Source organism: Oncorhynchus masou, unplaced genomic scaffold (assembly GCF_036934945.1).
Source record: "Oncorhynchus masou masou isolate Uvic2021 unplaced genomic scaffold, UVic_Omas_1.1 unplaced_scaffold_758, whole genome shotgun sequence".
Taxonomy (NCBI): Eukaryota; Metazoa; Chordata; class Actinopteri; order Salmoniformes; family Salmonidae; genus Oncorhynchus; species Oncorhynchus masou.
This window is the reverse complement of record NW_027014045.1, coordinates 207622-235013: the sequence shown is the minus strand read 5'-3', so window position 1 is coordinate 235013 and position 27392 is coordinate 207622. Positions and strand designations below refer to the sequence as shown.

The 27392-nt window shown below is 41.2% G+C and overlaps 1 pseudogene; it reads left to right on the top strand.

Annotated features, from left to right (window-relative positions):
- Positions 1-27392, top strand: part of LOC135537370 (bone morphogenetic protein receptor type-2-like) — a 123560-nt pseudogene that overhangs the window by 70581 nt on the left and 25587 nt on the right.

Genomic DNA, 27392 nt, shown 5'->3' with positions numbered 1-27392 from the left:
AAAGGCCCTCCGATTTGACACACTGAACTCTATCTGAGAAGTTGTTGGTGGTCCAGGCAAGGCAGTCATTTGAGAAGCTTAGTCTATTTAGTCTGCCGATAAGAATGCAGTGGTTGACATTGTTGAAAACCTTGGCCAGGTCGATGAAGACTCCTGCACTCTTTTATCGATGGCGGTTATGATATCGTTTAGGACCTTGAGGGTGGCTGAGGTGCAACCATGACCAGCTCGGAAACCAGATTGCATAGCGGAGAAGGTACGGTGGGATTCGAAATGGTCACTGATCTGTTTGTTAACTTGTCTTTAAAACAATTTTAGAAAGGTAGGGCAGGATAGATATACAGTTGAAGTTGGAAGTTTACATACACTTTGGTTGGAGTCATTAAAACCTTTTTCATCAACCACTACACAAATGTCTTGTTAACAAACTATAGTTTTTGATAGGTTAATTGACATAATTTGAGTCAATTGGAGGTGTACCTGTGGATGTATTTCAAGGGCTACCTTCAAACTCAGTGCCTCTTTGCATGACATCATGGGAAAATAAAAAGAAATCAGCCAAGACCTCAGTATAAAAATTGTAGATCTCCACAAGTCTGGTTCATCCTTGGGAGCAATTTCCAATTGCCTGCCTCACGTTCATCTGTACAAACAATAGTACGCAAGTATAAACACCATGGGACCACGCAGCCATCATACCGCTCAGGAAGGAGACTCGTTCTGTCTCCTAGAGATGAATGTACTTTGGTGCGAAAAGTGCAAATCAATCCCAGAACAACAGCAAAGGACCTTGTGAAGATGCTGGAGGAAACAGGTACAAAAGTATCTATATCCACAGTAAAATGGGTCCTATATCGACATAACCTGAAAGGCCGCTCTGCAAGGAAGAAGCCACTGCTCCAAAACCGCCATCAAATAGCCAGACTACAGTTTGCAACTGCACATAGGGACAAAGATCGTACTTTTTGGAGAAATGTCCTCTGTTCTGATGAAACAAAAATATAACTGTTTGGCCATAATGACCATCGTTATGTTTGGAGGAAAAAGGGGAGGCTTGCAAGCCGAAGAATACCATCCCAACCATGAAGCACGGGGTGGCAGCATCATGTTGTGGGGGTGCTTGCTGCAAGAGGGACTGGTTCACTTCAGAAAATATTGAAGCAACATCTCAAGACTTCAGTCAGGAAGTTAAAGCTTGGTCGCAAATGGGTCTTCCAAATGGACAATGACCCCAAGCATACATCCAAAGTTGTGGCAAAATAGCTTAAGGACAACAAAGTCAAGGTATTGGAGTGGTCATCACAAAGCCCTGACGTCAATCCTGTAGAAAATTTGTGGGCAGAACTGAAAAAGTGTGTGTAAGCAAGGAGGCCTACAAACCTGACTCAGTTACACCAGCTCTGTCAGGAGGAATGGGCCAAAATTCACCCAACTTATTGTGGGAAGCTTGTGGAAGGCTACCCGAAAACGTTTTAGTTAACTACCTACTAAGCTCATAAACGTTGTGTGTGCGGTGCTGTGCACACAATGTCTCCACTTTGTGTAGCTGTTAGCGATGATGCTAATGATAACCTGGTAGAGATGGGAAAAGTTTTCCCGAAAACCTTCTCAATGAAATGTTAACTACAAAGTAGCCTACCTGGCTGAATGAGATCAGGATTATTTGCATCAATCTAGTGGCCATTTGTTTTGAAACTCACACGAGCGCTACAGAAGCGCATAGCTAGCCAAATAACGGTCTCTTCTTGGTTTGGAATTAAAGTGTAACTACACCCAATACTCTAAACGTGTTGTATTTTTCTCAGACCTCAAAGTGGTCTCACGATGTGGTTTAAGCATTGTAGTGGACCAATTTTGTTGTAAAAATAAAGTAACATTTTTCGAGCAAAAACCTGTTAAATTTGTGAAAACGGAATCATGCAAAAAAATCCGCCAGATTTTATAGTGCCCTACAATACCTAACACTTACCCTCTGGCCCCTAACCTCTGACCCTGCTTGTGATGATGTTACCCACTAACCCTGTGATGTCATCATTCCCAGACCCACGGCCGCTGTACCGCGAGGAGACCATCGTGATCGCCCTGGCGTCTGTCTCCATAGTAGCGGTGCTGATCGTGGCGCTGTTCTTCGGGTACCGCATGCTGAGTGGAGACAGGAAACAGGGACTACACAACATGGACATGATGGAGGCCGCAGCCTCAGAACCCAGCCTCGACCTGGACAGCCTTAAACTACTAGAGGTGAGTAGTGGTGTTGTAGTACTTAGGGTTGCTGTTACTAGTGGTTAGGGTTATTATGACATGGACATGATGGAGGCCGCAGCCTCAGAACCCAGCCTCGACCTGGACAGCCTTAAACTACTAGAGGTGAGTAGTGGTGTTGTAGTACTTAGGGTTGCTGTTACTAGTGGTTAGGGTTATTATGACATGGACATGATGGAGGCCGCAGCCTCAGAACCCAGCCTCGACCTGGACAGCCTTAAACTACTAGAGGTGAGTAGTTATAGTTGGAGTATGGGTTTAGAGGTGAGATGGTGGAGTAGGGGTTTAGAGGTGAGATGGTGGAGTAGGGGTTTAGAGGTGAGATGGTGGACTATGGGTTTAGAGGTGAGATGGTGGAGTAGGTGTTTAGAGGTGAGATGGTGGAGTAGGGGTTTAGAGGTGAGATGGTGGAGTAGGGGTTTAGAGGTGAGATGGTGGACTATGGGTTTAGAGGTGAGATGGTGGAGTAGGGGGTTTAGAGGTGAGATGGTGGAGTAGGGGTTTAGAGGTGAGATGGTGGAGTAGGGGTTTAGAGGTGAGATGGTGGACTATGGGTTTAGAGGTGAGATGGTGGAGTAGGGGTTTAGAGGTGAGATGGTGGAGTAGGGGTTTAGAGGTGAGATGGTGGAGTAGGGGTTTAGAGGTGAGATGGTGGACTATGGGTTTAGAGGTGAGATGGTGGAGTAGGGGTTTAGAGGTGAGATGGTGGAGTAGGGGTTTAGAGGTGAGATGGTGGAGTAGGGGTTTAGAGGTGAGATGGTGGACTATGGGTTTAGAGGTGAGATGGTGGAGTAGGGGTTTAGAGGTGAGATGGTGGAGTAGGGGTTTAGAGGTGAGATGGTGGACTACGGGTTTAGAGGTGAGATGGTGTAGTAGGGGTTTAGAGGTGAGATGGTGGACTATGGGTTTAGAGGTGAGATGGTGTAGTAAGGGTTTAGAGGTGAGATGGTGGACTATGGGTTTAGAGGTGAGATGGTGGAGTAGGGGTTTAGAGGTGAGATGGTGGAGTAGGGGTTTAGAGGTGAGATGGTGGAGTAGGGGTTTAGAGGTGAGATGGTGGACTATGGGTTTAGAGGTGAGATGGTGTAGTAAGGGTTTAGAGGTGAGATGGTGGACTATGGGTTTAGAGGTGAGATGGTGTAGTAGGGGTTTAGAGGTGAGATGGTGTAGTAGGGGTTTAGAGGTGAGATGGTGTAGTAGGGGTTTAGAGGTGAGATGGTGTAGTAGGGTTTAGAGGTGAGATGGTGTAGTAAGGGTTTAGAGGTGAGATGGTGGAGTAGGGGTTTAGAGGTGAGATGGTGTAGTAGGGGTTTAGAGGTGAGATGGTGTAGTAGGGGTTTAGAGGTGAGATGGTGTAGTATGGGTTTAGAGGTGAGATGGTGGAGTAGGGTTTAGAGGTGAGATGGTGTAGTAGGGGTTTAGAGGTGAGATGGTGGAGTAGGGGTTTAGAGGTGAGATGGTGGAGTAGGGGTTTAGAGGTGAGATGGTGGACTATGGGTTTAGAGGTGAGATGGTGGAGTAGGGGTTTAGAGGTGAGATGGTGTAGTAGGGGTTAGAGGTGAGATGGTGGAGTAGGGGTTTAGAGGTGAGATGGTGGAGTAGGGGTTTAGAGGTGAGATGGTGTAGTAGAGGTTTAGAGGTGAGATGGTGGACTATGGGTTTAGAGGTGAGATGGTGGAGTAGGGGTTTAGAGGTGAGATGGTGGAGTAGGGTTTAGAGGTGAGATGGTGTAGTAGGGGTTTAGAGGTGAGATGGTGGAGTAGGGGTTTAGAGGTGAGATGGTGGAGTAGGGGTTTAGAGGTGAGATGGTGGAGTAGGGGTTTAGAGGTGAGATGGTGGAGTAGGGGTTTAGAGGTGAGATGGTGGAGTAGGGGTTTAGAGGTGAGATGGTGGAGTAGGGGTTTAGAGGTGAGATGGTGGAGTAGGGGTTTAGAGGTGAGATGGTGGACTATGGGTTTAGAGGTGAGATGGTGGAGTAGGGGTTTAGAGGTGAGATGGTGTAGTAGAGGTTTAGAGGTGAGATGGTGGAGTAGGGGTTTAGAGGTGAGATGGTGGAGTAGGGGTTTAGAGGTGAGATGGTGTAGTAGGGGTTTAGAGGTGAGATGGTGGAGTAGGGGTTTAGAGGTGAGATGGTGTAGTAGAGGTTTAGAGGTGAGATGGTGTAGTAGGGGTTTAGAGGTGAGATGGTGTAGTAGGGTTTAGAGGTGAGATGGTGGAGTAGGGGTTTAGAGGTGAGATGGTGTAGTAGGGGTTTAGAGGTGAGATGGTGGAGTAGGGTTTAGAGGTGAGATGGTTTAGAGGTGAGATGGTGGACTATGGGGTTAGAGGTGAGATGGTGGACTATGGGGTTAGAGGTCAGGTTACATTACTCTCTCTTCTAAGATCTGAGGTAGCCATTTTCTCACGGGCTCGGTCTCATTAAACAGCTGCTGTGTTGCCCTGCTCATAGAAATGACTGACAATGTCTTGAAATCCCTTTGTCTGTTTATGTCTCAAACCATCTTTCTGTCACTTTCTCCCTGTCCCTCTCCATCTACCCCCTATATTTTTCTCCCTCTCTCACTTCCACCTCCCAGCTGATTGGTCGAGGGCGGTATGGCTCCGTGTATAAGGGTTCTCTAGACGAGCGTACCGTGGCGGTCAAGATGTTCACCTACCAGAATCGGCAGAACTTTGTCAACGAGCGAGCCATCTACCGTGTCCCCTGCTGGAGCACGATAACATCGCACGCTTCATCGTAGGAGACGAGAGACTCACAGCCGACGGACGCGTGGAGTACCTACTGGTCATGGAATATTACCCTCATGTGAGTACTGTACCTACTGGTCATGGAATATTACCCTCATGTGAGTACTGTACCTACTGGTCATGGAATATTACCCTCATGTGAGTACTGTACCTACTGGTCATGGAATATTACCCTCATGTGAGTACTGTACCTACTGGTCATGGAATATTACCCTCATGTGAGTACTGTACCTACTGGTCATGGAGTACGACCCACATGTAAGTTTTCTGGCCTCTGCTGGGTTCTACTAGGTTCTACTGGGTTCCACTAGGATCTACTGTGTTCTACTAGGCTCTACTGTGTTCTACTGGGTTCTGCTAGGCTCTACTGGTCTATGCTGGCCTCTACAGGGTCCTGCTGGGTTCTACTAGGTTCTACTGTTCTCTGCTGGCCTCTACAGGGTTCTGCTGGGTTCTACTAGGTTCTACTGGTCTATGCTGGACTCTACAGGTTTCTACTGGGGTCTACTATGTTCTACTGTTCTCTGCTGGCCTCTACAGGGTTCTGCTGGTTTATACAGGGTTCTACTAGGCTCTACTGGTCTCTGCTGGCTACTGGGTTCTACTAGGCTCTACTGATCTCTGCTGGCCTCTACAGGGTTCTGCTGGGTTCCACTAGGTTCGACTGGACTCTACTGGCCTCTGCTGGGTTCTACTAGGCTCTACTGGGTTCTACTAGGCTCTACTGGTCTCTGCCGACCTCTACTGGGTTTTGCTGGGTTCTACTGGGCTCTACTGGGTTCTACTAGGCTCTACGGGTCTCTGCCGACCTCTACTGGGTTTTGCTGGGTTCTACTGGGCTCTACTGGGTTCTACTAGGCTCTACTGGTCTCTGCTGGCCTCTATAGGATTTTGCTAGCTTTTACTGGGCTTTACTGATCTCTGCTGGCCTCTACAGGGTTCTACTATGCTTTACTGGTTTCTGCTAGCCTCTAATGGGTTCTACTGGCCTCTACAGGGTTCTACTGAGTTATACTAGCCTCTACAGCAGGGGTGTCAAAGTCAAATGGACGGAGGGCCAAATAAAAAATTTAGCTACAAGCCGAGGGCCGGACTGTTCGAATGTTCATTGAAAATTTTTTAAATGACGCATATAGTCTAGTGAACCTAATTGAACCTACTGAAAACCTAACAAATATATTCCAATATGATCAGATAAATAAAGCAATATTTTCTTATGGCTCTGTCAGTAATCTTTAATTTTCAACAGACACAAAAGACAAATTTCCTTTATATAAAAATCCCCATAACATGAACATTAAATGAAAGAAACCGGTATTCAAGGCACCATCAGTAGCCTATATTTTCTATTTTAGCAAAAGTGGGCTAAATTTACTTCAAAGAAAAAAACAATAATAGCAATTTTCTATCATCCACTCAACTGAAATATTTTTAAAATATAATTGGATTGAAATACAATAAAATAAAGTGCAAAAATCTATTAATCAAAAACAACACTTTGTTTAAGGAGAAGTAACATGCAGTGAAAACAAATATTAAACTTTAACTTTTAAACTTGAACTGAGTAAAAACTCTAAATATGTGATTGCACAGTAATGTTCACTTGTTTGAGGTTGAGGGTGATACTTGGTGGTGTCCCATCTTTTCCACAAGTTCATCAATGTTCGGGGTAAGGCTCTGAGCTGAGGAAATCCTCAGAATTGAGTGGAGGTGTTCAGCAGTAAGTCGACTTCTGTGTGATGTTTTGTTCAGGTTCATCAAAGAAAAAAGTTGTTCACACAGGTATGTGCTGCCAAACATAGACAACGTTTGAGCAGCCTGGATGCGCAGCTGGGGCATTGTGTCGGGAGGAAACGGGCGAACTCCGCAGCACCCACTGCCGCATATTTTGCCCTCAGTGCATCATTGCATTGGAGGTCAATCAACTCCATTTGGAGGTTTGGTGGTGAGCTTTCCACGTCAACAGCAAATGGGTTACCGAGCAGTTCCAACCTGCTTTTTGTGCTTCAAAGTCAGCAAATCGGCGTCGAAAGTCAGCGGCAAGCATACCTATTTTATCAGCCAACTGTGCGCTCGGGAACGCACTGGTAGAGAGCTTCTCTTTCATGGTCTGGCAGCTGGGAAAGTGGCTCAAATTTTCTTTCCGCATCTGCGTCTCCCACAGAGTCAGTTTGGTTTTAAATGCCTTCACTGTACTGTACATATCAGAGATGACATGATCCCGACCCTGCAGCTGCAAGTTCATTGCATTCAGATGACTTGTAATGTCACACAGAAAATTTTACTGTGATGCTGACGACTGCTGTGCCAATAAATATTGAAATGAAGCAGCCTACTGCTCGGTGCGTCACCGTTGCATTGTGGGAAATGTAGTATTGGTGCGTGTAAAAGATCTGCGGGCTGCCGGCTTGCTGCGGTCTGCGGGCCGGTTCTAATAATAAATCAAGATCATCCCAGGGGCCGTAAAAAACCTTCTCGCGGGCCGGATGTGGCCCGCGGGCCTTGACTCTGACATATGTGCTCTACAGGGTTCTTCTTGGCTCTACTGGACTGCTGGCCTCTACAGGGATCTGCTGGTCCTCTACAGGGTTCTGCCGGGTTATACTGGGTTCTACCAGGTTCTACCGGGTTCTACCGGCCTCCACAGGGTTCTACTGGGCTCTGCTGGCCTCAACAGGGTTCTACTAGGATCTACTGTCCTCTACTGTCTTCTACAGGGGTCTACAGAGGTTGACTAGGCTCTACGGGGTTCCACTGATCTCTGCTGGCCTCTACAGTGTTCTGCTGGGGTCTGCTGGGCTCTACTGGACTACTGTCCTCTACAGGGTTCTACCGGGTTATACCAGGTTCTACCGGGTTCCCTGTCTCTGTCATTTGACTAGAATAGAAGGTTTCCTGTCTCTGTCATTTGACTAGAATAGAAGGTTTCCTGTCTCTGTCATTTGACTAGAATAGAAGGTTTCCTGTCTCTGTCATTTGACTAGAATAGGAGGTTTCCGTCTCTGTCATTTGACTAGAATAGAAGGTTTCCTGTCTCTGTCATTTGACTAGAATAGAAGGTTTCCTGTCTCTGTCATTTGACTAGAATAGAAGGTTTCCTGTCTCTGTCATTTGACTAGAATAGAAGGGTTCCTGTCTCTGTCATTTGACTAGAATAGAAGGGTTCCTGTCTCTGTCATTTGACTAGAATAGGAGGTTTCCTGTCTCTGTCATTTGACTAGAATAGAAGGGTTCCTGTCTCTGTCATTTGACTAGAATAGAAGGTTTCCTGTCTCTGTCATAGAACTAGAATAGAAGGTTTCCTGTCTCTGTCATTTGACTAGAATAGAAGGTTTCCTGTCTCTGTCATTTGACTAGAATAGAAGGTTTCCTGTCTCTGTCATTTGACTAGAATAGAAGGTTTCCTGTCTCTGTCATAGAACTAGAATAGAAGGTTTCCTGTCTCTGTCATAGAACTAGAATAGAAGGTTTCCTTTCTCTGTCATTTGACTAGAATAGAAGGTTTCCTGTCTCTGTCATTTGACTAGAATAGAAGGTTTCCTGTCTCTGTCATAGAACTAGAATAGAAGGTTCCCTGTCTCTGTCATAGAACTAGAATAGAGGGTTTCCTGTCTCTGTCATAGAACTAGAATAGAAGGTTCCCTGTCTCTGTCATTTGACTAGAATAGAAGGTTTCCTGTCTCTGTCATTTGACTAGAATAGAAGGTTTCCTGTCTATGTCATAGAACTAGAATAGAAGGTTTCCTGTCTCTGTCATAGAACTAGAATAGAAGGTTTCCTGTCTCTGTCATTTGACTAGAATAGAAGGTTTCCTGTCTCTGTCATTTGACTAGAATAGAAGGTTTCCTGTCTCTGTCATAGAACTAGAATAGAAGGTTTCCTGTCTCTGTCATTTGACTAGAATAGAAGGTTTCCTGTCTCTGTCATTTGACTAGAATAGAAGGTTTCCTGTCTCTGTCATTTGACTAGAATAGAAGGTTTCCTGTCTCTGTCATAGGCCAAGAATAGAAGGTTTCCTGTCTCTGTCATTTGACTAGAATAGAAGGTTTCCTGTCTCTGTCATAGAACTAGAATAGAAGGTTCCCTGTCTCTGTCATTTGACTAGAATAGAAGGTTTCCTGTCTCTGTCATTTGACTAGAATAGAAGGTTTCCTGTCTCTGTCATTAGACTAGAATAGAAGGTTTCCTGTCTCTGTCATTTGACTAGAATAGAAGGTTTCCTGTCTCTGTCATTTGACTAGAATAGAAGGTTTCCTGTCTCTGTCATTTGACTAGAATAGAAGGTTTCCTGTCTCTGTCATTTGACTAGAATAGAAGGTTTCCTGTCTCTGTCATTTGACTAGAATAGAAGGTTTCCTGTCTCTGTCATAGAACTAGAATAGAAGGTTTCCTGTCTCTGTCATTAGACTAGAATAGAAGGTTTCCTTTTTCTGTCATTTGACTAGAATAGAAGGTTTCCTTTCTCTGTCATTTGACTATAATAGAAGGTTTCCTTTCTCTGTCATTTGACTAGAATAGAAGGTTTCCTTTCTCTGTCATTTGACTAGAATAGAAGGTTTCCTGTCTCTGTCATAGAACTAGAATAGAAGGTTTCCTGTCTCTGTCATAGAACTAGAATAGAAGGTTCCCTGTCTCTGTCATTTGACTAGAATAGAAGGTTTCCTGTCTCTGTCATTTGACTAGAATAGAAGGTTTCCTGTCTCTGTCATTTGACTAGAATAGAAGGTTTCCTGTCTCTGTCATTTGACTAGAATAGAAGGTTTCCTGTCTCTGTCATTTGACTAGAATAGAAGGTTTCCTTTCTCTGTCATTTGCCTAGAATAGAAGGTTTCCTGTCTCTGTCATAGAACTAGAATAGAAGGTTTCCTGTCTCTGTCATAGAACTAGAATAGAAGGTTTCCTGTCTCTGTCATAGAACTAGACTAGAAGGTTTCCTGTCTCTGTCATAGAACTAGAATAGAAGGTTTCCTGTCTCTGTCATTTGACTAGAATAGAAGGTTTCCTGTCTCTGTCATTTGACTAGAATAGAAGGTTTCCTGTCTCTGTCATTTGACTAGAATAGAAGGTTTCCTGTCTCTGTCATTTGACTAGAATAGAAGGTTTCCTGTCTCTGTCATTTGACTAGAATAGAGGGTTTCCTGTCTCTGTCATAGAACTAGAATAGAGGGTTTCCTGTCTCTGTCATAGAACTAGAATAGAAGGTTTCCTGTCTCTGTCATAGAACTAGAATAGAAGGTTTCCTGTCTCTGTCATAGAACTAGAATAGAAGGTTCCCTGTCTCTGTCATTTGACTAGAATAGAAGGTTTCCTGTCTCTGTCATAGAACTAGAATAGAGGGTTTCCTGTCTCTGTCATAGAACTAGAATAGAAGGTTTCCTGTCTCTGTCATAGAACTAGAATAGAAGGTTTCCTGTCTCTGTCATAGAACTAGAATAGAAGGTTCCCTGTCTCTGTCATTTGACTAGAATAGAAGGTTTCCTGTCTCTGTCATAGAACTAGAATAGAAGGTTCCCTGTCTCTGTCATAGAACTAGAATAGAGGGTTTCCTGTCTCTGTCATAGAACTAGAATAGAAGGTTTCCTGTCTCTGTCATTTGACTAGAATAGAAGGTTTCCTGTCTCTGTCATAGAACTAGAATAGAAGGTTTCCTGTCTCTGTCATAGAACTAGAATAGAAGGTTTCCTGTCTCTGTCATTTGACTAGAATAGAAGGTTTCCTGTCTCTGTCATAGAACTAGAATAGAGGGTTTCCTGTCTCTGTCATAGAACTAGAATAGAAGGTTTCCTGTCTCTGTCATAGAACTAGAATAGAAGGTTTCCTGTCTCTGTCATAGAACTAGAATAGAAGGTTCCCTGTCTCTGTCATTTGACTAGAATAGAAGGTTTCCTGTCTCTGTCATAGAACTAGAATAGAAGGTTCCCTGTCTCTGTCATAGAACTAGAATAGAGGGTTTCCTGTCTCTGTCATAGAACTAGAATAGAAGGTTTCCTGTCTCTGTCATTTGACTAGAATAGAAGGTTTCCTGTCTCTGTCATAGAACTAGAATAGAGGGTTTCCTGTCTCTGTCATAGAACTAGAATAGAAGGTTTCCTGTCTCTGTCATAGAACTAGAATAGAAGGTTTCCTGTCTCTGTCATAGAACTAGAATAGAAGGTTCCCTGTCTCTGTCATTTGACTAGAATAGAAGGTTTCCTGTCTCTGTCATTTGACTAGAATAGAAGGTTTCCTGTCTCTGTCATTTGACTAGAATAGAAGGTTTCCTGTCTCTGTCATAGAACTAGAATAGAAGGTTTCCTGTCTCTGTCATTAGACTAGAATAGAAGGTTTCCTTTCTCTGTCATTTGACTAGAATAGAAGGTTTCCTGTCTCTGTCATTTGACTAGAATAGAAGGTTTCCTGTCTCTGTCATTTGACTAGAATAGAAGGTTTCCTGTCTCTGTCATTTGACTAGAATAGAAGGTTTCCTGTCTCTGTCATTTGACTAGAATAGAAGGTTCCCTGTCTCTGTCATAGAACTAGAATAGAAGGTTTCCTGTCTCTGTCATTTGACTAGAATAGAAGGTTTCCTGTCTCTGTCATTTGACTAGAATAGAAGGTTTCCTTTCTCTGTCATTTGACTAGAATAGAAGGTTTCTTGTCTCTGTCATTTGACTAGAATAGAAGGTTTCCTTTCTCTGTCATTTGACTATAATAGAAGGTTTCCTTTCTCTGTCATTTGACTAGAATAGAAGGTTTCCTTTCTCTGTCATTTGACTATAATAGAAGGTTTCCTTTCTCTGTCATTTGACTAGAATAGAAGGTTTCCTTTCTCTGTCATTTGACTAGAATAGAGGGTTTCCTGTCTCTGTCATAGAACTAGAATAGAAGGTTTCCTGTCTCTGTCATAGAACTAGAATAGAGGGTTTCCTGTCTCTGTCATAGAACTAGAATAGAGGGTTTCCTGTCTCTGTCATAGAACTAGAATAGAGGGTTTCCTGTCTCTGTCATTTGACTAGAATAGAAGGTTTCCTGTCTCTGTCATTTGACTAGAATAGAAGGTTTCCTGTCTCTGTCATAGAACTAGAATAGAAGGTTTCCTGTCTCTGTCATTTGACTAGAATAGAAGGTTTCCTGTCTCTGTCATTTGACTAGAATAGAAGGTTTCCTGTCTCTGTCATTTGACTAGAATAGAAGGTTTCCTGTCTCTGTCATTTGACTAGAATAGAAGGTTTCCTGTCTCTGTCATAGAACTAGAATAGAAGGTTTCCTGTCTCTGTCATTTGACTAGAATAGAAGGTTTCCTGTCTCTGTCATTTGACTAGAATAGAAGGTTTCCTGTCTCTGTCATTTGACTAGAATAGAAGGTTTCCTTTCTCTGTCATTTGACTAGAATAGAAGGTTTCCTGTCTCTGTCATAGAACTAGAATAGAAGGTTTCCTGTCTCTGTCATAGAACTAGAATAGAAGGTTTCCTGTCTCTGTCATAGAACTAGAATAGAAGGTTTCCTGTCTCTGTCATTTGACTAGAATAGAAGGTTTCCTGTCTCTGTCATTTGACTAGAATAGAAGGTTTCCTGTCTCTGTCATTTGACTAGAATAGAATGTTTCCTGTCTCTGTCATTTGACTAGAATAGAAGGTTTCCTGTCTCTGTCATTTGACTAGAATAGAAGGTTTCCTTTCTCTGTCATTTGACTAGAATAGAAGGTTTCCTGTCTCTGCCATAGAACTAGAATAGAAGGTTTCCTGTCTCTGTCATAGAACTAGAATAGAAGGTTTCCTGTCTCTGTCATAGAACTAGAATAGAAGGTTTCCTGTCTCTGTCATAGAACTAGAATAGAAGGTTTCCTGTCTCTGTCATTTGACTAGAATAGAAGGTTTCCTGTCTCTGTCATTTGACTAGAATAGAAGGTTTCCTGTCTCTGTCATTTGACTAGAATAGAAGGTTTCCTGTCTCTGTCATAGAACTAGAATAGAAGGTTTCCTGTCTCTGTCATAGAACTAGAATAGAAGGTTCCCTGTCTCTGTCATTTGACTAGAATAGAAGGTTTCCTGTCTCTGTCATAGAACTAGAATAGAGGGTTTCCTGTCTCTGTCATAGAACTAGAATAGAAGGTTTCCTGTCTCTGTCATAGAACTAGAATAGAAGGTTTCCTGTCTCTGTCATAGAACTAGAATAGAAGGTTCCCTGTCTCTGTCATTTGACTAGAATAGAAGGTTTCCTGTCTCTGTCATAGAACTAGAATAGAGGGTTTCCTGTCTCTGTCATAGAACTAGAATAGAAGGTTTCCTGTCTCTGTCATAGAACTAGAATAGAAGGTTTCCTGTCTCTGTCATAGAACTAGAATAGAAGGTTCCCTGTCTCTGTCATTTGACTAGAATAGAAGGTTTCCTGTCTCTGTCATAGAACTAGAATAGAAGGTTCCCTGTCTCTGTCATAGAACTAGAATAGAGGGTTTCCTGTCTCTGTCATAGAACTAGAATAGAAGGTTTCCTGTCTCTGTCATTTGACTAGAATAGAAGGTTTCCTGTCTCTGTCATAGAACTAGAATAGAAGGTTTCCTGTCTCTGTCATTTGACTAGAATAGAAGGTTTCCTGTCTCTGTCATAGAACTAGAATAGAGGGTTTCCTGTCTCTGTCATAGAACTAGAATAGAAGGTTTCCTGTCTCTGTCATAGAACTAGAATAGAAGGTTTCCTGTCTCTGTCATAGAACTAGAATAGAAGGTTCCCTGTCTCTGTCATTTGACTAGAATAGAAGGTTTCCTGTCTCTGTCATAGAACTAGAATAGAAGGTTCCCTGTCTCTGTCATAGAACTAGAATAGAGGGTTTCCTGTCTCTGTCATAGAACTAGAATAGAAGGTTTCCTGTCTCTGTCATTTGACTAGAATAGAAGGTTTCCTGTCTCTGTCATAGAACTAGAATAGAGGGTTTCCTGTCTCTGTCATAGAACTAGAATAGAAGGTTTCCTGTCTCTGTCATAGAACTAGAATAGAAGGTTTCCTGTCTCTGTCATAGAACTAGAATAGAAGGTTCCCTGTCTCTGTCATTTGACTAGAATAGAAGGTTTCCTGTCTCTGTCATTTGACTAGAATAGAAGGTTTCCTGTCTCTGTCATTTGACTAGAATAGAAGGTTTCCTGTCTCTGTCATAGAACTAGAATAGAAGGTTTCCTGTCTCTGTCATTAGACTAGAATAGAAGGTTTCCTTTCTCTGTCATTTGACTAGAATAGAAGGTTTCCTGTCTCTGTCATTTGACTAGAATAGAAGGTTTCCTGTCTCTGTCATTTGACTAGAATAGAAGGTTTCCTGTCTCTGTCATTTGACTAGAATAGAAGGTTTCCTGTCTCTGTCATTTGACTAGAATAGAAGGTTCCCTGTCTCTGTCATAGAACTAGAATAGAAGGTTTCCTGTCTCTGTCATTTGACTAGAATAGAAGGTTTCCTGTCTCTGTCATTTGACTAGAATAGAAGGTTTCCTTTCTCTGTCATTTGACTAGAATAGAAGGTTTCTTGTCTCTGTCATTTGACTAGAATAGAAGGTTTCCTTTCTCTGTCATTTGACTATAATAGAAGGTTTCCTTTCTCTGTCATTTGACTAGAATAGAAGGTTTCCTTTCTCTGTCATTTGACTATAATAGAAGGTTTCCTTTCTCTGTCATTTGACTAGAATAGAAGGTTTCCTTTCTCTGTCATTTGACTAGAATAGAGGGTTTCCTGTCTCTGTCATAGAACTAGAATAGAAGGTTTCCTGTCTCTGTCATAGAACTAGAATAGAGGGTTTCCTGTCTCTGTCATAGAACTAGAATAGAGGGTTTCCTGTCTCTGTCATAGAACTAGAATAGAGGGTTTCCTGTCTCTGTCATTTGACTAGAATAGAAGGTTTCCTGTCTCTGTCATTTGACTAGAATAGAAGGTTTCCTGTCTCTGTCATAGAACTAGAATAGAAGGTTTCCTGTCTCTGTCATTTGACTAGAATAGAAGGTTTCCTGTCTCTGTCATTTGACTAGAATAGAAGGTTTCCTGTCTCTGTCATTTGACTAGAATAGAAGGTTTCCTGTCTCTGTCATTTGACTAGAATAGAAGGTTTCCTGTCTCTGTCATAGAACTAGAATAGAAGGTTTCCTGTCTCTGTCATTTGACTAGAATAGAAGGTTTCCTGTCTCTGTCATTTGACTAGAATAGAAGGTTTCCTGTCTCTGTCATTTGACTAGAATAGAAGGTTTCCTTTCTCTGTCATTTGACTAGAATAGAAGGTTTCCTGTCTCTGTCATAGAACTAGAATAGAAGGTTTCCTGTCTCTGTCATAGAACTAGAATAGAAGGTTCCCTGTCTCTGTCATTTGACTAGAATAGAAGGTTTCCTGTCTCTGTCATTTGACTAGAATAGAAGGTTTCCTGTCTCTGTCATTTGACTAGAATAGAAGGTTTCCTGTCTCTGTCATAGAACTAGAATAGAAGGTTTCCTGTCTCTGTCATTAGACTAGAATAGAAGGTTTCCTTTCTCTGTCATTTGACTAGAATAGAAGGTTTCCTGTCTCTGTCATTTGACTAGAATAGAAGGTTTCCTGTCTCTGTCATTTGACTAGAATAGAAGGTTTCCTGTCTCTGTCATTTGACTAGAATAGAAGGTTTCCTGTCTCTGTCATTTGACTAGAATAGAAGGTTCCCTGTCTCTGTCATAGAACTAGAATAGAAGGTTTCCTGTCTCTGTCATTTGACTAGAATAGAAGGTTTCCTGTCTCTGTCATTTGACTAGAATAGAAGGTTTCCTTTCTCTGTCATTTGACTAGAATAGAAGGTTTCTTGTCTCTGTCATTTGACTAGAATAGAAGGTTTCCTTTCTCTGTCATTTGACTATAATAGAAGGTTTCCTTTCTCTGTCATTTGACTAGAATAGAAGGTTTCCTTTCTCTGTCATTTGACTATAATAGAAGGTTTCCTTTCTCTGTCATTTGACTAGAATAGAAGGTTTCCTTTCTCTGTCATTTGACTAGAATAGAGGGTTTCCTGTCTCTGTCATAGAACTAGAATAGAAGGTTTCCTGTCTCTGTCATAGAACTAGAATAGAGGGTTTCCTGTCTCTGTCATAGAACTAGAATAGAGGGTTTCCTGTCTCTGTCATAGAACTAGAATAGAGGGTTTCCTGTCTCTGTCATTTGACTAGAATAGAAGGTTTCCTGTCTCTGTCATTTGACTAGAATAGAAGGTTTCCTGTCTCTGTCATAGAACTAGAATAGAAGGTTTCCTGTCTCTGTCATTTGACTAGAATAGAAGGTTTCCTGTCTCTGTCATTTGACTAGAATAGAAGGTTTCCTGTCTCTGTCATTTGACTAGAATAGAAGGTTTCCTGTCTCTGTCATTTGACTAGAATAGAAGGTTTCCTGTCTCTGTCATAGAACTAGAATAGAAGGTTTCCTGTCTCTGTCATTTGACTAGAATAGAAGGTTTCCTGTCTCTGTCATTTGACTAGAATAGAAGGTTTCCTGTCTCTGTCATTTGACTAGAATAGAAGGTTTCCTTTCTCTGTCATTTGACTAGAATAGAAGGTTTCCTGTCTCTGTCATAGAACTAGAATAGAAGGTTTCCTGTCTCTGTCATAGAACTAGAATAGAAGGTTTCCTGTCTCTGTCATAGAACTAGAATAGAAGGTTTCCTGTCTCTGTCATTTGACTAGAATAGAAGGTTTCCTGTCTCTGTCATTTGACTAGAATAGAAGGTTTCCTGTCTCTGTCATTTGACTAGAATAGAATGTTTCCTGTCTCTGTCATTTGACTAGAATAGAAGGTTTCCTGTCTCTGTCATTTGACTAGAATAGAAGGTTTCCTTTCTCTGTCATTTGACTAGAATAGAAGGTTTCCTGTCTCTGCCATAGAACTAGAATAGAAGGTTTCCTGTCTCTGTCATAGAACTAGAATAGAAGGTTTCCTGTCTCTGTCATAGAACTAGAATAGAAGGTTTCCTGTCTCTGTCATAGAACTAGAATAGAAGGTTTCCTGTCTCTGTCATTTGACTAGAATAGAAGGTTTCCTGTCTCTGTCATTTGACTAGAATAGAAGGTTTCCTGTCTCTGTCATTTGACTAGAATAGAAGGTTTCCTGTCTCTGTCATAGAACTAGAATAGAAGGTTTCCTGTCTCTGTCATAGAACTAGAATAGAAGGTTCCCTGTCTCTGTCATTTGACTAGAATAGAAGGTTTCCTGTCTCTGTCATAGAACTAGAATAGAGGGTTTCCTGTCTCTGTCATAGAACTAGAATAGAAGGTTTCCTGTCTCTGTCATAGAACTAGAATAGAAGGTTTCCTGTCTCTGTCATAGAACTAGAATAGAAGGTTCCCTGTCTCTGTCATTTGACTAGAATAGAAGGTTTCCTGTCTCTGTCATAGAACTAGAATAGAGGGTTTCCTGTCTCTGTCATAGAACTAGAATAGAAGGTTTCCTGTCTCTGTCATAGAACTAGAATAGAAGGTTTCCTGTCTCTGTCATAGAACTAGAATAGAAGGTTCCCTGTCTCTGTCATTTGACTAGAATAGAAGGTTTCCTGTCTCTGTCATAGAACTAGAATAGAAGGTTCCCTGTCTCTGTCATAGAACTAGAATAGAGGGTTTCCTGTCTCTGTCATAGAACTAGAATAGAAGGTTTCCTGTCTCTGTCATTTGACTAGAATAGAAGGTTTCCTGTCTCTGTCATAGAACTAGAATAGAAGGTTTCCTGTCTCTGTCATTTGACTAGAATAGAAGGTTTCCTGTCTCTGTCATAGAACTAGAATAGAGGGTTTCCTGTCTCTGTCATAGAACTAGAATAGAAGGTTTCCTGTCTCTGTCATAGAACTAGAATAGAAGGTTTCCTGTCTCTGTCATAGAACTAGAATAGAAGGTTCCCTGTCTCTGTCATTTGACTAGAATAGAAGGTTTCCTGTCTCTGTCATAGAACTAGAATAGAAGGTTCCCTGTCTCTGTCATAGAACTAGAATAGAGGGTTTCCTGTCTCTGTCATAGAACTAGAATAGAAGGTTTCCTGTCTCTGTCATTTGACTAGAATAGAAGGTTTCCTGTCTCTGTCATAGAACTAGAATAGAGGGTTTCCTGTCTCTGTCATAGAACTAGAATAGAAGGTTTCCTGTCTCTGTCATAGAACTAGAATAGAAGGTTTCCTGTCTCTGTCATAGAACTAGAATAGAAGGTTCCCTGTCTCTGTCATTTGACTAGAATAGAAGGTTTCCTGTCTCTGTCATTTGACTAGAATAGAAGGTTTCCTGTCTCTGTCATTTGACTAGAATAGAAGGTTTCCTGTCTCTGTCATAGAACTAGAATAGAAGGTTTCCTGTCTCTGTCATTAGACTAGAATAGAAGGTTTCCTTTCTCTGTCATTTGACTAGAATAGAAGGTTTCCTGTCTCTGTCATTTGACTAGAATAGAAGGTTTCCTGTCTCTGTCATTTGACTAGAATAGAAGGTTTCCTGTCTCTGTCATTTGACTAGAATAGAAGGTTTCCTGTCTCTGTCATTTGACTAGAATAGAAGGTTCCCTGTCTCTGTCATAGAACTAGAATAGAAGGTTTCCTGTCTCTGTCATTTGACTAGAATAGAAGGTTTCCTGTCTCTGTCATTTGACTAGAGTAGAAGGTTTCCTTTCTCTGTCATTTGACTAGAATAGAAGGTTTCTTGTCTCTGTCATTTGACTAGAATAGAAGGTTTCCTTTCTCTGTCATTTGACTATAATAGAAGGTTTCCTTTCTCTGTCATTTGACTAGAATAGAAGGTTTCCTTTCTCTGTCATTTGACTATAATAGAAGGTTTCCTTTCTCTGTCATTTGACTAGAATAGAAGGTTTCCTTTCTCTGTCATTTGACTAGAATAGAGGGTTTCCTGTCTCTGTCATAGAACTAGAATAGAAGGTTTCCTGTCTCTGTCATAGAACTAGAATAGAGGGTTTCCTGTCTCTGTCATAGAACTAGAATAGAGGGTTTCCTGTCTCTGTCATAGAACTAGAATAGAGGGTTTCCTGTCTCTGTCATTTGACTAGAATAGAAGGTTTCCTGTCTCTGTCATTTGACTAGAATAGAAGGTTTCCTGTCTCTGTCATAGAACTAGAATAGAAGGTTTCCTGTCTCTGTCATTTGACTAGAATAGAAGGTTTCCTGTCTCTGTCATTTGACTAGAATAGAAGGTTTCCTGTCTCTGTCATTTGACTAGAATAGAAGGTTTCCTGTCTCTGTCATTTGACTAGAATAGAAGGTTTCCTGTCTCTGTCATAGAACTAGAATAGAAGGTTTCCTGTCTCTGTCATTTGACTAGAATAGAAGGTTTCCTGTCTCTGTCATTTGACTAGAATAGAAGGTTTCCTGTCTCTGTCATTTGACTAGAATAGAAGGTTTCCTTTCTCTGTCATTTGACTAGAATAGAAGGTTTCCTGTCTCTGTCATAGAACTAGAATAGAAGGTTTCCTGTCTCTGTCATAGAACTAGAATAGAAGGTTTCCTGTCTCTGTCATAGAACTAGAATAGAAGGTTTCCTGTCTCTGTCATTTGACTAGAATAGAAGGTTTCCTGTCTCTGTCATTTGACTAGAATAGAAGGTTTCCTGTCTCTGTCATTTGACTAGAATAGAATGTTTCCTGTCTCTGTCATTTGACTAGAATAGAAGGTTTCCTGTCTCTGTCATTTGACTAGAATAGAAGGTTTCCTTTCTCTGTCATTTGACTAGAATAGAAGGTTTCCTGTCTCTGCCATAGAACTAGAATAGAAGGTTTCCTGTCTCTGTCATAGAACTAGAATAGAAGGTTTCCTGTCTCTGTCATAGAACTAGAATAGAAGGTTTCCTGTCTCTGTCATAGAACTAGAATAGAAGGTTTCCTGTCTCTGTCATAGAACTAGAATAGAAGGTTCCCTGTCTCTGTCATTTGACTAGAATAGAAGGTTTCCTGTCTCTGTCATAGAACTAGAATAGAGGGTTTCCTGTCTCTGTCATAGAACTAGAATAGAAGGTTTCCTGTCTCTGTCATAGAACTAGAATAGAAGGTTTCCTGTCTCTGTCATAGAACTAGAATAGAAGGTTCCCTGTCTCTGTCATTTGACTAGAATAGAAGGTTTCCTGTCTCTGTCATAGAACTAGAATAGAGGGTTTCCTGTCTCTGTCATAGAACTAGAATAGAAGGTTTCCTGTCTCTGTCATAGAACTAGAATAGAAGGTTTCCTGTCTCTGTCATAGAACTAGAATAGAAGGTTCCCTGTCTCTGTCATTTGACTAGAATAGAAGGTTTCCTGTCTCTGTCATAGAACTAGAATAGAAGGTTCCCTGTCTCTGTCATAGAACTAGAATAGAGGGTTTCCTGTCTCTGTCATAGAACTAGAATAGAAGGTTTCCTGTCTCTGTCATTTGACTAGAATAGAAGGTTTCCTGTCTCTGTCATAGAACTAGAATAGAAGGTTTCCTGTCTCTGTCATTTGACTAGAATAGAAGGTTTCCTGTCTCTGTCATAGAACTAGAATAGAGGGTTTCCTGTCTCTGTCATAGAACTAGAATAGAAGGTTTCCTGTCTCTGTCATAGAACTAGAATAGAAGGTTCCCTGTCTCTGTCATTTGACTAGAATAGAAGGTTTCCTGTCTCTGTCATAGAACTAGAATAGAAGGTTCCCTGTCTCTGTCATAGAACTAGAATAGAGGGTTTCCTGTCTCTGTCATAGAACTAGAATAGAAGGTTTCCTGTCTCTGTCATTTGACTAGAATAGAAGGTTTCCTGTCTCTGTCATAGAACTAGAATAGAGGGTTTCCTGTCTCTGTCATAGAACTAGAATAGAAGGTTTCCTGTCTCTGTCATAGAACTAGAATAGAAGGTTTCCTGTCTCTGTCATAGAACTAGAATAGAAGGTTCCCTGTCTCTGTCATTTGACTAGAATAGAAGGTTTCCTGTCTCTGTCATTTGACTAGAATAGAAGGTTTCCTGTCTCTGTCATTTGACTAGAATAGAAGGTTTCCTGTCTCTGTCATAGAACTAGAATAGAAGGTTTCCTGTCTCTGTCATTAGACTAGAATAGAAGGTTTCCTTTCTCTGTCATTTGACTAGAATAGAAGGTTTCCTGTCTCTGTCATTTGACTAGAATAGAAGGTTTCCTGTCTCTGTCATTTGACTAGAATAGAAGGTTTCCTGTCTCTGTCATTTGACTAGAATAGAAGGTTTCCTGTCTCTGTCATTTGACTAGAATAGAAGGTTCCCTGTCTCTGTCATAGAACTAGAATAGAAGGTTTCCTGTCTCTGTCATTTGACTAGAATAGAAGGTTTCCTGTCTCTGTCATTTGACTAGAATAGAAGGTTTCCTTTCTCTGTCATTTGACTAGAATAGAAGGTTTCTTGTCTCTGTCATTTGACTAGAATAGAAGGTTTCCTTTCTCTGTCATTTGACTATAATAGAAGGTTTCCTTTCTCTGTCATTTGACTATAATAGAAGGTTTCCTTTCTCTGTCATTTGACTAGAATAGAAGGTTTCCTTTATCTGTCATAGAACTAGAATAGAAGGTTTCCTTTCTCTGTCATTTGACTAGAATAGAGGGTTTCCTGTCTCTGTCATAGAACTAGAATAGAAGGTTTCCTGTCTCTGTCATAGAACTAGAATAGAAGGTTTCCTGTCTCTGTCATTTGACTAGAATAGAAGGTTTCCTGTCTCTGTCATAGAACTAGAATAGAAGGTTTCCTGTCTCTGTCATAGAACTAGAATAGAAGGTTTCCTGTCTCTGTCATTTGACTAGAATAGAAGGTTTCCTGTCTCTGTCATTTGACTAGAATATAAGGTTTCCTGTCTCTGTCATTTGACTAGAATAGAAGGTTTCCTGTCTCTGTCATTTGACTAGAATAGAAGGTTTCCTGTCTCTGTCATTTGACTAGAATAGAAGGTTTCCTGTCTCTGTCATTTGACTAGAATAGAAGGTTTCCTGTCTCTGTCATAGAACTAGAATAGAAGGTTTCCTGTCTCTGTCATTTGACTAGAATAGAAGGTTTCCTGTCTCTGTCATTTGACTAGAATAGAAGGTTTCCTGTCTCTGTCATTTGACTAGAATAGAAGGTTTCCTGTCTCTGTCATTTGACTAGAATAGAAGGTTTCCTGTCTCTGTCATAGAACTAGAATAGAAGGTTTCCTTTCTCTGTCATAGAACTAGAATAGAAGGTTTCCTGTCTCTGTCATAGAACTAGAATAGAAGGTTTCCTGTCTCTGTCATAGAACTAGAATAGAAGGTTTCCTGTCTCTGTCATAGAACTAGAATAGAAGGTTCCCTGTCTCTGTCATTTGACTAGAATAGAAGGTTTCCTGTCTCTGTCATAGAACTAGAATAGAGGGTTTCCTGTCTCTGTCATAGAACTAGAATAGAAGGTTTCCTGTCTCTGTCATAGAACTAGAATAGAAGGTTTCCTGTCTCTGTCATAGAACTAGAATAGAAGGTTCCCTGTCTCTGTCATTTGACTAGAATAGAAGGTTTCCTGTCTCTGTCATAGAACTAGAATAGAAGGTTCCCTGTCTCTGTCATAGAACTAGAATAGAGGGTTTCCTGTCTCTGTCATAGAACTAGAATAGAAGGTTTCCTGTCTCTGTCATTTGACTAGAATAGAAGGTTTCCTGTCTCTGTCATAGAACTAGAATAGAAGGTTTCCTGTCTCTGTCATTTGACTAGAATAGAAGGTTTCCTGTCTCTGTCATAGAACTAGAATAGAGGGTTTCCTGTCTCTGTCATAGAACTAGAATAGAAGGTTTCCTGTCTCTGTCATAGAACTAGAATAGAAGGTTCCCTGTCTCTGTCATTTGACTAGAATAGAAGGTTTCCTGTCTCTGTCATAGAACTAGAATAGAAGGTTCCCTGTCTCTGTCATAGAACTAGAATAGAGGGTTTCCTGTCTCTGTCATAGAACTAGAATAGAAGGTTTCCTGTCTCTGTCATTTGACTAGAATAGAAGGTTTCCTGTCTCTGTCATAGAACTAGAATAGAGGGTTTCCTGTCTCTGTCATAGAACTAGAATAGAAGGTTTCCTGTCTCTGTCATAGAACTAGAATAGAAGGTTTCCTGTCTCTGTCATAGAACTAGAATAGAAGGTTCCCTGTCTCTGTCATTTGACTAGAATAGAAGGTTTCCTGTCTCTGTCATTTGACTAGAATAGAAGGTTTCCTGTCTCTGTCATTTGACTAGAATAGAAGGTTTCCTGTCTCTGTCATAGAACTAGAATAGAAGGTTTCCTGTCTCTGTCATTAGACTAGAATAGAAGGTTTCCTTTCTCTGTCATTTGACTAGAATAGAAGGTTTCCTGTCTCTGTCATTTGACTAGAATAGAAGGTTTCCTGTCTCTGTCATTTGACTAGAATAGAAGGTTTCCTGTCTCTGTCATTTGACTAGAATAGAAGGTTTCCTGTCTCTGTCATTTGACTAGAATAGAAGGTTCCCTGTCTCTGTCATAGAACTAGAATAGAAGGTTTCCTGTCTCTGTCATTTGACTAGAATAGAAGGTTTCCTGTCTCTGTCATTTGACTAGAATAGAAGGTTTCCTTTCTCTGTCATTTGACTAGAATAGAAGGTTTCTTGTCTCTGTCATTTGACTAGAATAGAAGGTTTCCTTTCTCTGTCATTTGACTATAATAGAAGGTTTCCTTTCTCTGTCATTTGACTATAATAGAAGGTTTCCTTTCTCTGTCATTTGACTAGAATAGAAGGTTTCCTTTATCTGTCATAGAACTAGAATAGAAGGTTTCCTTTCTCTGTCATTTGACTAGAATAGAGGGTTTCCTGTCTCTGTCATAGAACTAGAATAGAAGGTTTCCTGTCTCTGTCATAGAACTAGAATAGAAGGTTTCCTGTCTCTGTCATTTGACTAGAATAGAAGGTTTCCTGTCTCTGTCATAGAACTAGAATAGAAGGTTTCCTGTCTCTGTCATAGAACTAGAATAGAAGGTTTCCTGTCTCTGTCATTTGACTAGAATAGAAGGTTTCCTGTCTCTGTCATTTGACTAGAATAGAAGGTTTCCTGTCTCTGTCATTTGACTAGAATAGAAGGTTTCCTGTCTCTGTCATTTGACTAGAATAGAAGGTTTCCTGTCTCTGTCATTTGACTAGAATAGAAGGTTTCCTGTCTCTGTCATTTGACTAGAATAGAAGGTTTCCTGTCTCTGTCATAGAACTAGAATAGAAGGTTTCCTGTCTCTGTCATTTGACTAGAATAGAAGGTTTCCTGTCTCTGTCATTTGACTAGAATAGAAGGTTTCCTGTCTCTGTCATTTGACTAGAATAGAAGGTTTCCTGTCTCTGTCATTTGACTAGAATAGAAGGTTTCCTGTCTCTGTCATAGAACTAGAATAGAAGGTTTCCTTTCTCTGTCATAGAACTAGAATAGAAGGTTTCCTGTCTCTGTCATAGAACTAGAATAGAAGGTTCCCTGTCTCTGTCATTTGACTAGAATAGAAGGTTTCCTGTCTCTGTCATTTGACTAGAATAGAAGGTTTCCTGTCTCTGTCATAGAACTAGAATAGAAGGTTTCCTGTCTCTGTCATTTGACTAGAATAGAAGGTTTCCTGTCTCTGTCATTTGACTAGAATAGAAGGTTTCCTGTCTCTGTCATTTGACTAGAATAGAAGGTTTCCTGTCTCTGTCATTTGACTAGAATAGAAGGTTTCCTGTCTCTGTCATAGAACTAGAATAGAAGGTTTCCTTTCTCTGTCATAGAACTAGAATAGAAGGTTTCCTGTCTCTGTCATAGAACTAGAATAGAAGGTTTCCCGTCTCTGTCATTTGACTAGAATAGAAGGTTTCCCGTCTCTGTCATTTGACTAGAATAGAATAGATTCTGTATCGTCTCAGCAGATATTTCTGTCGATGATCGGGTGAGATTTCTTTTTACCAGACACCAAGTCACCTTGGTGCATAATGTTCTCTCTCTCTCTCTCTCTGTCGCTCTCTCTCTCTCTCTCTCTCTGTCGTGCTCTCTCTCTCTCTCTCTCTCTGTCGCGCTCTCTCTCTCTCTCTCTCTCTGTCGCGCTCTCTCTCTCTCTCTGTCGTGCTCTCTCTCTCTCTCTCTCTGTTTCTCTCTCTCTCTCTCTGTTTCTCTCTCTCTGTTTCTCTCTCTCTCTCTCTCTCTCCCTCTCTCTGTTTCTCTCTGTCACTCTCTCTCTCTCTCTCTCAATTCAATTCAATTCAATTCAAGGGGCTTTATTGACATGGGAAACGTGTTAACATTGCCAAAGCAAGTGAGGTAGATATTATACAAAAGTGAAATAAACAATCAAAATTAACAATAAACATTACACATACAGAAGTGTCAAAACAATAAAGACATTACAAATGTCATATTATATATATATACAGTGTTGTAACAATGTACAAATAGTTAAAGTACACAAAGGAAAATAAATAAGCATAAATATGGGTTGTATTTACAATGGTGTTTGTTCTTCACTGGTTGCCCTTTTCTTGTGGCAACAGGTCACACATCTTTCTGCTGTGATGGCACACTGTGGAATTTCACCCAGTAGATATGAGAGTTTATCAAAATTGGATTTGTTTTCAAATTCTTTGTGGATCTGTGTAATCTGAGGGAAATATGCGTCTCTAATATGGTCATACATCTGGCAGGAGGTTAGGAAGTGCAGCTCAGATTCCACCTCATTTTGTGGGCAGTGAGCACATAGCCTGTCTTCTCTTGAGAGCCATGTCTGCCTACGGCGGCCTTTCTCAATAGCAAGGCTATGCTCACTGAGTCTGTACATAGTCAAAGCTTTCCTTAAGTTTGGGTCAGTCACAGTGGTCAGGTTTTCTGCGACTGTGTACTCTCTGTTTAGGGCCAAATAGCATTCTAGTTTGCTCTGTTTTTTTGTTAATTCTTTCCAATGTGTCAAGTAAATATCTTTTTGTTTTCTCATGATTTGGTTGGGTCTAATTGTGCTGCTGTCCTGGGGCTCTGTGGGGTGTGTTTGTGAACAGAGCCTCAGGACCAGCTTGCTTAGAAGACTCTTCTCCCGGTTCATCTCTCTTTAGGTGATGGCTTTGTTATGGAATCGGCCTAATTCTGCTCTGCTTGCATTATTTGGTGTTCTACGTTGTACACAAAAGGATATTTTTGCAGAATTCTGCATGTAGAGTCTCAATTTGGTGTTTGTCAGATTTTGTGAATCCTTGGTTGGTGAGTGGACCCCAGACCTCACAACCATAAAGGGCAATGGGTTCTATAACTGATTCAAGTATTTTTAGCCAGATCCTAATTGGTATGTTGAATTTTATGTTCCTTTTGATGGCATAGAAGGTATGTATAGTTCTTTGTGTGCTGTAGGGCAACGGTGTCTAGATGGAATTTGTATTTGTGGTCCTGACGACTGGACCTTTTTGGAACACCAATATTTTGGTCTTACTGAGATTTACTGTCAGGGCCCAGGTCTGACAGAATCTGTGCAGAAGATGCTGCTGTAGGCCCTCCTTGGTTGGTGACAGAAGCACCAGATCATCAGCAAACAGTAGACGTTTGACTTCAGATTCTAGTAGGGTGAGGCCGGGTGCTGCAGCCTGTTCTAGTGTAGGTGAGGACCAAAGCGCAGCATGTTTATTGACACTGAAGACTAAATACAAAAATAACAAAGAAAATAAATTCTCTATGGCCAGGACATCTAGTGCCCTCACCAATCCATTGATATATATGTAGAAGAGGGTGGGGCTTAAGCTGCATCCCTGTCTCACCCCACGGCCCTGTGGGAAGAAATGTGTGTTATTTGCCAATTTTAACAGCACACTTGTTGTTTGTGTTCATGGATTTTATAATGTCGTATGTTTTACCCCAAACACCACTTTCCATCAATTTGTATAGCAGACCCTCATGACAAATTGAGTCGAAGGAAGGCTTTTTGAAATCAACAAAGCATGAGAAGACTTTGCCTTTGTTTTGGTTTGTTTGGTTGTCTCTCTCTTTCTCTCTCTCTCTCTCTCTCTCTCTCTCTCTCTCTGTTCCTGTAGCCATTATGTCACCATGACAACCAGGACTCAGCCAGGGCTCATGATGTGTCTGTTCTATAGTAATATAACGTAGTTCTAATTGACTATATTCCTCAGGTCCTTGGACTCTCACTGTTCTCTGTGGCTGTGCGTCATAGCCGGAATCACAAATGGCACCCTAATCCTTATATAGTGGACTACCTTTGACCAGTACCCATAAGGAATAGGGTCCCATTTGGAACGCAGACGTCATCCTCAGTTCAGCAATGTGTATAACATTTTCCTCCCAGACTCCAGTGATGCTGTTCTCCATGATTTTATGTGGATTGTTTGCTCTTCCACTTCATTCTCCTCCTCCACCTCTTCCTCCACTACCTCTTCCTCCTCCACCTCTTCCTCCACTACCTCTTCCTCCACTACCTCTTCCTCCTCCACCTCTTCCTCCTACACTGCTTCCT